General features: G+C 39.0%; 1 protein-coding gene across 1 annotated transcript in view; it reads left to right on the forward strand.

Moving 5' to 3' along the window:
• lrfn1 (leucine rich repeat and fibronectin type III domain containing 1) overlaps positions 1 to 12,728 on the forward strand; it is a 121,256-nt gene that overhangs the window by 94,590 nt on the left and 13,938 nt on the right. The gene's annotated exons all lie outside the window — the stretch shown is intronic.

Raw genomic sequence — 12,728 nt, forward strand, 5'->3', positions numbered from 1 at the left:
AGATGTGAAACTTGTGTTAAAGAGCTCAGGTTTGGTTTCAGAAATCGGTGGACACAATGATGTCAGAGGTTCTTCTTAATTAAAAAGTGAATGCCATTTCCTGCATTATTATACATTTATAGCAATGTAGTAAATAATAAATGAGGAAGGAAGACATTTTTCATCATCTTTTCAAAAATAATGGCAGTATAACAACAACAACACAAAAGAAATGCTGTCTAAATCTATATCATTGATTATCTATCATTGTTAATGTGCTAACTTTACTTATCATTCTCAGTTTCCTTCATAGAAACAAAATACTTTATGACAGATTGATGTTCAGTTCTAGGAGAATATTAAATAAATGTGTAGATGAAATTATTTTTTTTCACCTGTTAAACATGCAGAGGTGATTTTATTGAACTTGGGAGTGTCTGTAGTCTTCTTCTGGCTGCACCCCAATACTGTCCACCTAGAAGGCAGGAGGGTATCTAGCCTGAGGCGCAAAAATAAGTCCGCAAAGCACCCATTCCTGCGCTTGCCACTGTTCATTAAGCTTTTAGATGTGAACCCACAGTGTGAACATTTTTTATCTACTTTTCTCTTATATGGATTTTGACAGCTGGACAGTAAGAGTTCATTGTTCACAGAGATTTTTGTAAGAAAATCTAACTGAAACTGTAAAAGTGGAGTAGACAAATCTAGGATTTTGTACAGTATTCCCCCATTCCCCTGTGTAAATTATACCCTTGTAAGGGCAGTTGTTTTAGAAAATATGTATCTGTTGTGCCTACCAGAGCAGCTGTCTGTTGCAGCTTGTTCTTGTCAGTTTGGTGATATTTATCAGGCCAAATTCATCCAGTCAGATAACGTTAAGTAGACACTTTCTTTCCTACCTAATCATAGACTTAAAGGCAAACCCCACCGACCTTGCACCTTTTGTGGACTTAATTGACTTTGCCAACTATGTCAAATTATATGACCCATCAGTGGTACAAAAAGGCTCTTTCTGGAGTTTTAATGTAATTGACTGCATCTCTAACTAACCTGAAATGTGCCATAAAACACCCTTCAAAACACTGCAGCAATATAAATGCTGTGTCATGTTTCAATCTTACATTATATAGCATGAAACTATTAATTAAAACCCCGTCCATGAGAGGATAGAGTTAATGATCTGTGCTGCGTCTTCAGAGAGCAGTCAGCCGAGAATAATTGTGTGCATCTGAAGTGCAGTAGGTACCTGTATCCCCTTAACATCTGTCTGGTGTACTCGGAGTACGTTTGCATCCTGAAAATGTCATTCCACTACATCTAGGTACTATATCTGATCCGATGTGCTGCCAGTAACAGTACTTTGCTGAGGGCGTGGTTTTAGGAGAATGTCTGGGTAATTCCCGAGGGGGAGTTCAAGGAGGTGGAGGCTGGGAGGTGGGGTTATTTTGCCTACCTCTGACCCTCTGTGGTCAGAACCCCTGTGGTTTCTGCGGTCAGGGGGGACTCAAACAGTGCTGAGAACAAAGAAATATGATGGCTCCCACTTGTCCTCCTCTGGTTCAAAGGGAATGGCAGGGCAATGCTAATTAGCCAGCTTGTGTTACTGAATTGAACATAACTGCTGTTCCCTTCAGTGTTTTCCCTCCCCCTCGTCGTACGCCTAACAAGCAGTGTCTACAACAGTCATACACCCTGCATAACTCTGCATATTTTTTCCCACCACGAGACATCCTGCTTGTTTCTGTCCTAAAAAAGAAAAATAATTCCCATAGTTAAATCCCTTTCAAAAGAATTAAATTCACCTTTTCCTGTCAAATACAAGCAATTTGTGTTGTGAAGGCGCAGCAATTTTGGCCCATATGTGTTCTTTTGACATCTTCACCCAGCAGTTCTTTCAAGTGAAGTTTAATCCTGGTTGTCAAGTTTGAGGGGGATAAGAAGCGTAACAACAGGATTCCCCACCAGTTCATCTCTGTGTGCGCAAAATTATGGTACTACAACTGAGGAAATGCTGTTCTGTAAGTAGGTAGAGAATACATGTTTTTAATCAAGGATCGAGGGGAGAGTGAGGAGGAGGTCAAGTTATTACCCTCATATATTCAAAATTCTAGTGGCGGCACTGTGCATATACGCCTCCCGTCCTCTGTCTTGTGTTCTGTGGTCTGCCTCGCTTGTCAAAGTAATCTGAGTCTTGCAGTTAGTGTTGCAGTCCTGGAATACCAAGTATCGAGGGCGGTGATAGGCAGTGTCGAGTGGCAGCCCAGGGTATCCTTGAGGTTTACAGCACGTGTTGCCATGTTAGGTATCATCTCTGCAGCTGACTCTTGTTGCTGGAGCTCTAATCATTTGTAGAAAATTAAGCTACACACTCCATGTCATGCACGTCTCAGAGTAACAAGGCCTTTGTGAATTTGAAATGGTGTAGCTGAAGCTATCTGAAATAATAGTGCAAGAAAATATGGTAAAATCAAGCACACCTGCATGCGTGCAAGCACAAGTCAGATACAATAGATGCATAGCTCCAGGGGAGTAGTGCTCAGCGTCTTGGTGCTTTCTCTCTCTTTCTCTCAGTCAAATATCTTTTTGTTAGTGCAGATGCATGCAGGGTTGGCAGACACATTGAAGACTGAGTCACTTAAACAGCCTCATCTTAACACACAGCTGAGCTGATTCACATTCTATTGATTTCTTCATACATCATATTCTTTTGTACTGTTGTTATGTATGTATGTATGTATGCATACAGGAGGGCGTTGTTTGAACTCCTCCAAAGCACATATGTTTGTCTCGGCATTCCCTCACTTGCATCATCACATGATTAAAAATTCAGAGGCGTTTAATGACACATGGAGGTGCAACCTTATTGCATAAGCATCCTCATTAGTTACAAGGGACACAACTGAGTTAAAGAATCCATTTACATTAATAGCACAATAAGAATTTGTCAGCATAAACAAGCCTATCTCCCAGAGGAGCAAAACAGTCAAAAACTTGTCATGCAAGTGTAAAGCCTGGAGCTCATCCATTCACAATGAAAAGTACATTACATTTTGAGATTCATGCAACTTTCTCTGCAGTGCTTGAATCCAAGGAGGCAAGCTCTCAACCTAAAAAGGTATCCGTAACCACAGAAAATTTCTCTACTTACAGTTCATAAATGTATAATTTCATTCAGAAATCAGTAGGGCATCACAAATGACTGAAAAAACTCTAATGTCTCGCTCCTGGCAATCGCTGACAGAAGTTACTGAATTTAGAGACGGTGAAAAAAAGTTCAGTAATACAGACAGAATGACGCTCAGGCATAAGCTAAACATATTTGAATACTGAAAATAAATAGTTCTCCCTGAGGCAACCCAAACCCACGACATATCTAAAACTAGGCTATGAAGTAATTATGTGTCGTAGTGTATATTACATGAATATTGTATGGATGATGCATGTTCATGCACATAACTACAGTTTTGGAAATAATGGCGAACTCATTGGAGTTGCATTCTGCATTTATGAATAATATATGCTTGAAAAAAAATCAAAGCTTTACTCTTAAGGTGTTAAAATGAATGTTCACTGATTGCAGATATGATCTTTTATGCAAATCGAATAGGTTGTTTATTTAAAGGAGTATTTATAAACATCTACCTTAGCTCAAGGGAGAGGCGTCTACCTCCTGCTATGCAGAGAAACATACAAAAACTGCTGTAGTGTGCTCTCTTTACTCTTTCATCACAAATGTGCATGTCTCTGCACAAGTCAAGTCAGCCCTCTCTGCTCGGTGAGTGTCTCATGATATAATGTGGCCGATATCACTGTCCATCTGTGCATTGAGCTAAACAAGGCCATGACAGGAGCCTCCTTCCTTCATATTATTTACCAAATACAGCGTAAGGGAGTAGGCTGCGTGCTAGTGGTAGACAAGTAGCTGGTTATGAGCCACAGCTCCTCCATTGTCTAGCATGCTGGAGAAAGAGTGGGAGCCCCTAAAGACGCCTGGCAGAGTCTCTGCTTCCATCTGCCCGCATGCCTCGCCATGGAGTCCAGCTCGCACCACTTGAGATTATACTCACGTCCAAGCTGTTACTGTAATTTGCATTGGCTCATAGGCAGAGGAGAGTGAGGAGGAGGAGGAGCTGCACATGAGGCAGGGATGTTATAAGTGGTCCTGGCAGCACAATGAGCTTGCCTGGATGTAGTATTATGGACAAGTGGCACGGGCAGGGCTATATTAAAGTGCAATAATGGCACTGAGCAGGTTGCCCTGCTGTCCAAGATTATGGTCTGTGTTAGTGGATGAAGTAGATTTTAGAAATGTGGTGTTTGAAACATAAGTATCCCAGTCTTATTCAGTGTTGGTTCTGAATGCTTTATAGCTGCATTATTCTCACTTCTTTCCCTGAGGCTGTCTCCCGCAGCATATGAAAACCATCAGTCAGAAAACATGAAACAAATAAAATATCTGTTGTTCTGAAAGACCATACCATTTGTTACATATTCCAGCAATTAGCAAGCGATATGTTAATTTCCTTGTAAATCATTTAGATGAAAGATCAGGCACCTGGAGGAAACCCACGCAATCACTGAGAAAAAAAACTAACTCTGCACAAGAAAAAGCTGAGCATCAAACCGAAAAGACAAAAACATGAGCTACTGCATGTGCTGCCCTCTCTGTTTCAGATCATACATCAAACCTAGGAAGTCATAAAATCTTCTTTGAAAATTAATTCAAATCCAAGGCAGCAGCTTTATTTACAAACCATTTCCCGAACTGAACAGGCGTCTGTATTGAATAAGGCAGTGGCACCCGTTTCGGATATGTTGAATATGTAGAAACTGCTTGATGTACGATCTTAAATGAAATTCATGTTTACTGTCAATGAAGGGAACAAAACCAAAAAGCAATTTTGGCTCAAACTCCCCTGAATGTTCTCTGATGTCCTCATTTTTTGGGTTTAATTTGTTCCTAACTTGATAGCTTTTGGACTGCAATTTGGTTTAGCAGCTATTTTATCAAATTTACTAATTAACTAGACACAGAACATGAGCAATTTCTGATAATGCCACCTTCATCAAATAGGTTGTGAACTAATTATTTATGGTACAGCCAGCAGCACAATGACCCATAATGAACTTTCTCTAGCTGGTGGCAAAGTCACTGTACAGTATTTAATGGCTCCTGTCTGTTTACATTGGTCAGTATAATTATTTCAATCTATAGAGCTAATCTATTTTCTTACATTGTTGTAAATATATTTCCTGGGGTAAAAAAAACAAACTATACAACACAAACCAAGGTGGTAGCAACAATATAGAGTAGATGCTCAGATGGAGGATCGAATGTCAGAAAAAATGTAATCAGTTTTATTTCCCTTGGCAAGTTTGCAACACATCAACAATTTTACACAGCAGCTAATCCATTTTTTTTTGTATCACTGACTTTCCATTATAGAGAAAGTAAAATCGACTGTAATGTCTTTTGCTAATCTATTGACTATGTATCACAAAGATTGAGACATATTAACTTTGTGCACAGCTATGAAAAAAATATAGATAAAAATAATTATGTGACTGATAAGAGAGAGAGCTAAATGTGCCTTTCAGTCACAAATAACAGGCCTGACAGGTTTGTGATTAGGGACTCACAGAGTGTGGCATGAGCTTGTCTGCAGTCATTCTACACATTTCATTCACATAATTACTAATTATACTGACATGCCATCGATTAAATGAATTGACCTGATTTCCCCACAATAAAAACCCAAACTGTAATTGGAGGCAGAGATGGCAAAGACCTTATTCACTCTGAGAATCATGCATATCAGACTTTCTTATACATGACCTCTGTTTTGAACCTGGTAGGTGTAGCTTAAGTTTTTTTTTCTCTTTTAAACACTTGAATTAACATTTACATTGCAAACAAAGCACTCAGAGCAGACTGAAGTCTGGGCTTTTGACTTTCAGGGAGCATTTTTACATATGTTCACCTCAAGTTTTAGAATTTTGACCACGATTAACATAGACATCTTTTTTTGTTTTGTTTTTGTTAAAAAAATCACAAAAAGCATATGTCCCCTTTAAAGGTATCCTGTGGAGTTTTTGACCACTAGAAGCACTATGGAGCAATGTTTTTTGTGAATCCCTTATTTGTTTGCATCTCATGCACCTTATGCATATGACTTCATACACAGATACATACACACCAAGAAATGTAGCAATTCAACAAAGGCTCTGCAAAATCTTTATGAGGATTTTTTTGGTGAGAAATATTAAACGTAAACATATCTCTGTTTCCAAAAAATCCACAGGGTAACTTTAATGTCGTTACGGCAAGGGTGGATCACCAGCCAGTCAAAGTGAGCAATAGGAGCCCAGAGCTCATTTCTTTGCCCTGTGGCCCCCTAGCAGGATAATCCGGCCCTTTGTTAAAGATTACATTTAAAGAATACATTAGAAAAGACCAACATGACACCACTTCTTAATGGTGCACCCTAAACAAAAGTTAAACAATTAACCAAACGCACAAATACTAATTCAGATACAGTGCTGACAATGATACAAAAGCAACCGGTGCTCAGAAGTCTTATGTTGGTTCAGGAGAGTCACAGTAAACAAAAAAAGCACATAATAACTGGTACCTGGTGACAAACAGATGTTGTTGGAAGCAGCTAGTGTTCAGTTTAATTCACTTCATTCGTTTGGTACAAAGCCAACTGTAGATAAATCCACACCTTATGCATATTTACTGCCCCACCCCTGCTGTGCATGTATGCACTGACATTGCAAGGTGCTTTATTTGATGCAGAGATGGGATTAGTGAAGCTCAGACACGCTGTACTGTATATAATACCTACAATATATGTTTGACAAAAAGTTCTCCCTAAACCTGCTTTGCACAGGCTTTCCTATGAAGTGTGTCAAATTGAAGCTGTGTGGTCCATTATTTGTGTGCACTGAGTGTGAATCACATGCAGTCATTTCTGGCTCGTGGGGAGGGTTGTAACACACACTAATAAGCACAGCCTTGAGTGAATTTGAGCCACTGTCTTCTATATCAATTAGAGCTGTGTAGATTTTTACAGTAGATTTATTCATGTGGATACCGCTGGTAATAAATCTCAATAGTTTTTGTTAATTAAATGAAGCTATAGTCACATATGAGAAGGTATGCATTGGATATTTACTGAAGAAACAAAATGATTAATGAGGTCGGCAGCATCTAGTATGGTAACGCAAAAACAATTGGTCTGTGATAGTATGTGTGTGTTTGTATTTGGTCTAGTGTTTGAAGAGTTTCCAAATCTTTGCATTATTGTAACAGTTTTAAGGGGAGGAATTTGATTGTTATTCAAATGTGCGATTAACAGATGGTCTGTATTATTTGTTTCAGAAATGTTTCCTTTAATATAGAACAAGTTGGTCAGTGATCCACATTTATTACATGAGACTGTGTACATTAATGATGCTCAGTGAGTGGCTGTCCTGTTGTATGAATAGAGTATTGTTCAACCAGGAGAGGTTTTAAGTTCAAACGTTTGATACATTTTCACTCCACAGTGTAAAGCAGCTCTTTGCTAGAGTATGCTGTGGCAGTGGAGCACATAACAGGCATACATAATACCTTGCAAGGGTAGGGTACATACAGAGCGGGATCAATGAAGTATAGGAGCCTTGCGGGAGGATTTGAAAGCAAGTGTGGATTGCACAGCATCACTGTCACACAAAGTGGCACCATAAGGCACCAATTCAGAGGGTCTATTCAGCTCGTTGGTACAGAGCAACGAGGGCAGGGAATGCTGAGGATCAAGAGGACAAGAATAATTTAATTCAGCAGCGATGAACGGTCCCTTGCACCTCATGTGCGTTGGAGGGAGCAGCAGACGTGGTATCGCTACTGGAGGTCGGATGACACACAGCAATACATTTACCAGAGTGCTACTGACATGGCTATACTTTTTCATGAATATTGGACATTGCATGTAGGAGATAACTATCACTTCCTGTATCCACTATGTGGTGCTAGAAAACATGCACTAAATGTACATTATGTTGCTGCATATCAAATGTAGACCACACACTTAAAATTTCATGTAAATCAAAGGAAGTTTGTAACATAAGGCTTCACTTCCTGTTGCCAATAGGCAGTGCTACACAAGTGGGTCATTAATACAGCAATACATTAAGTGGAGGTCACCTGACATGCATATGCATCGTCATGAATATCATGTTTGTCATATAAGGCTGACTTCCTATTGTCAGTAGGTGGCGCTATGACTATGACTCAATATTAACATATAGATGTGTTCAGGCCTGTACTTCTATCACGTATGTAAAACTTGGGGCAGATTTGACAAAGTCCAGTCGAGTCGCAACAACTTTTCATAGCAAAACATGCAAATTGACTGGCACACTATGTCAATTAAAACTCAAAAGCGTAATAAGTCTCTACTTGGCACTGACCACATTTGAAGTCGCTCTGGTTAATTCTCTAGGAGGAGTTCGTTAAAGTACAACGCCTGCAAATGGCAAAAACTATGCAAAAATTGCACAGTAAATTCAAAATGTCTGACTTCCTGTTGGGCTTTGGGTATGGCTCCCAGAGGCTTTTTTGTAAGTCTAGACATGATACACGTGCCTACCAAATTTGGTACATCTAGGTGAAATCTAATGCGGGGGTTTCAACTTTAAAATTTTGTAGGGGGGCGCTCTTGAGCAATTTTGCCACAACCATGCCCAAGACCCATAAAACATCATTTTTCACCACTTCTGACGTTTGTGTAAAGAAGAAGAAGAAAGACGAAGGGGAGGAAGAACATGCATTACAATAGGGCATTCGCACCAAGCCCCCAGGAACAGCACTGGGCTTTGTAGCCAATTCAACATAGTTGCCAAACCGTGGAATTACAACATCATGTGATGCTATTGGGCCCAAAAACATTTTTTCGCATGGACTTCCATTGTGAAAGAGACATCTATAAATCAGCGGATACATTTGATCCATTTGGTCCGATAACATTTGGAAAGTCTAGAAGAGACGTACGATTGAATTGTTTTATACCCATCAGCCAGAGAGCTAAACCAGAAGTAGCCAGCTTGGCCGTTGGAAATATGATATGATACGAAATACTTTATTAATCCCCCACAGGGGGTATCTGAGTTGCTGGTGTGCTTGCTCTATGGGCCCTATAGATGTGGAAGCTATGCAGAAGAAGTCAAACTTTTCTGGCTTCATGCACCACTGAGCAACTTTCATAGGGATGAGTGGGGCCCCGCCTCGCAACGCTGTATCCACTTCTCTTTATACGTCCATGCTTCGCACCACTCAGTGCTTGGGCCCCAATAAAGCAGCGAGTCAGTGGACAAAATAATGAGTGTAGAGAACAAGCAGACATGCATCAATGAAGAGATAACAGAACTATCACCGCATGGGAACACATCCAGAAAACACATATAGAACAGACAATCATGCTGCTACACTTTGAACATCACCAATTTGTGTCACTGACCCTTGTTAGATTTTAAAATAACTAAGCCTAGAAATAGAAATCCCATAAACTGGGTGTCATTCAGAATCACTGTCTGTCCTCTTATTGTTTGCTAGAAGCAACTGCTTTTATCTTGGCTTGTTTGTTTGTCCTTTTTTCCTCCCTTTTTTTTGACAAATATGTCAACTGTACTTCAGCAATCTCTAGGAGGGTGTCACTGTAACTGCTACATGGAGAAAAAGAGTAACAGCCACACTGTGCATTGTCAAGATATTTGTTGATGTCAGGACATGCTACCTTCTAAAATGACTGCAAAAAACAACAAATTCAGAGGGAACCCTTGGATAAAGATCAAGTATTTTGGGGGCAACATTGCAAAAATATATTTCAGTGCATTCATTAGGATAACATTTTGTCTCATGTGAGCATTTTAACCATACCATTTGACTTTAAAGATAAAACAATATAGTTCATGTTTAACATAATTGCTGCAGTGTCTTCAGTGCAAAGTGTGAAAAAGGCAAAGTTCCTCTCGAGCTTTGCAAACCTCTCACAGCAAATCTAAAATAGGCAAGTGGCCATTGTAAATCAGAGGGCAGAGCTATTCCTGTTTATTCTATTCATCACAACAGCTAACAGATGGAAAGCAGTCCATGTTTTTTGATTTTTTTTTTTTGGCTTAATTGTGGAGGCAATTTGTGCATAAAGTGGATTGACTGGAACAACACCATATCTAATAATTCCATTATGCATCATATGGTCCTTGTGATTAGTGAGACTATTTCAGTGAACAATTCAGTGGATATAATCAGTATTCTGTGTAGAAATGTAGTACTTGTGTCTGTGAGACGTAAAAAGCCAGAAGCAATTGCTTTACATGAAAAAGCCTTCATACTGTATGTCATTAATGTACATTAAATCAAGATTATTTCCCCTTTGATAATTTGAGTGTTCTAGACATGTTTAGGGAGCTGTTGTACAGGAATTTCTTAATAAATGATGATGTATGTAAATAATTAGGTGATTAATCAATCAGATCATTCAACAATTTTTATAATTCATTCATTGTTTTAGTCATTTATATATTTTCTGTTTTTTATTGTCTTGTATAATAGGACACTAGATATTTTCTGTCAGTCAGACAAAATTAGCAATTTAGACTCTGGGAAATTATGATCTACATTTTTCACAATTTTCTGACATGTTATGGAAGTAGCAATTATTGATTAATCAAGAAAATAATAGGCGGATTTTGCCAGATTTCTGAGATTTCCTTCTCTACGACTATATGCCTGTTGTCAGAGTAGTGAAACTATCATTAATCACAAGTATGTCCTCCGATCCTTTCCATGTAACATCGTGTTTATATGTGACATGGTTGAGTAATTATCAATTAAATAATTATCATTAAGCAGATAAACTTTGATGACACACTCTTGGAAAACAGTCAGATATAATGATTTACCAGCTAATTTAGCTGTCTTTGTTGTTTTGTTTTGTTTTTGGTAGTAGTTATTTATTTTTTGGTTATTTAAACATGAAAAGCTCAATTTTTTAAAACACATTTTCTCACATTGCAGTAATTTGCAACTTTAGCAGCAGCTATTCAGGGTTGAATGTATCTGTGAGAGGAGGAATTCAAATGAAAAAGGAACAGGTAGCAGATAAAAGGTAACAATCAATCACCTAAGTGTTCAATCAACAAGTGACGTGCATGATTATAGTTATGCAGCTCCACTGTAATCCTAATGGTCTTTATCTTGTTTAGGGGAAGCTGTTACAATTAAAGTTTATGGAGTTGTAATAGTTTGTGCTTCTCAGTTCTTCATTGAAAGTTTTAAATGGGATGTAATTGAGAAGACCCTCTTTGCATGCAGACATAATTATAATATGCAAATGTTCCTCCTGTTTATGACAATTGCTCCCACCCCCCTTGATGAGATGCGACCACCAGTCCCCGGGGCTGTGGAGCCCTGTATTAGGCCTCCACTGGTGGAGACAGAGCTGACTCCAATGAACTCGAGCTGTCAATAATTATGCCCGCATCCTGACAAGAGTCACACAAGGGCAGCTAGCAGTTCACTGCCTACTCTGTCTAATTGGCGTTTACGGTTTTCTGACAAAGTCATGGCCAGAAAATATCCTTACAATGCAGCAGCTCTGAGCAGATGTTTTTCTGAGGCAAGGGCAGCAATGTTTGTATATGATCAATGACTGTTTTCAATGTCACATTCAAAATATTACTGAGCTTCAACTTTGACAAATTAAACTAACAGTATTGCAATTTAGAGCTGCAACTAATTATTATTTTCATTGTCAATTAAAGCAGTTATGATGAATATTTTCATATTAACAGTTGATCACAAGGTTATGTATACTGTATGTATGGGGTTGCTCATAATAATGAACTCACCTGATCACCTGACTTTGCAACCCCTTCAGTTTTGGTGTCTTTTAGCTCACCGCTGTGGTTTTCTGTACTGTAACTTTACTGTTTCAATTCCTTCCACTGTTTTGTGTTTTTGGCCACAGCAGGCAGCTGTTTTCAGCAACAACAACAACAAAAAAGCTCTAATAAACCCACTGTACGCTACCCGCTCAGCACCAAACATCAGACAGACAAAGTTACCAACTAGCTGGTGAACATAGTGAAGCCAGATATTTCCCTCAGGAGTTGGTAGAGAGTGTTTGAGCTTCTTTCAGCTGTTTTTTAGGGCACAAGCACCTAGTGATGCAAAGGCCCTATTGTATCTGAAGGAATTATTATTTTTCTAAATGAATTGCATTTTTGAGAGGCTAAAGGTGATTGAAAACTCATGAAACTTTGCACATGCATCAGGAGTGATGAAAAACTATAAGTGTTATAGGTCTTGGGCATGGATGTGGCAAATGGCTCCGAAAATTTCGAAAGTCAAGGCCCCACCTTTAAATTTGATGTAGATGAATGAAATTTAGTATGTAGATTTAACATCTCCAAACTTAAAGAGCCTCCTGGAGCCATACCCTAACCCCAACAGGAAGTCAGCCATTTTGAATTTACTGTGCAATTTTGCACAGTTTTTGCCGTTCACAGGCATTGTACTTGAACAAACTCCTCCTAGAGATTTGACCCAACCAACTTCAGATTTGGTCTGTGTCATCTAAAGACCTTTGCTATGGAAAGTTATTCAAATTTTGAGTTTTCATGGAACGCCCTTGGCGTTGCATGCCAGTCAATTTGCATGTTTTGCCATGAAACAAGAAGTTGTTGTAACTCGACTGGACTTTGTA

This window comes from Thunnus albacares, chromosome 6 (assembly GCF_914725855.1).
Source record: "Thunnus albacares chromosome 6, fThuAlb1.1, whole genome shotgun sequence".
Classification (NCBI taxonomy): domain Eukaryota; kingdom Metazoa; phylum Chordata; class Actinopteri; order Scombriformes; family Scombridae; genus Thunnus; species Thunnus albacares.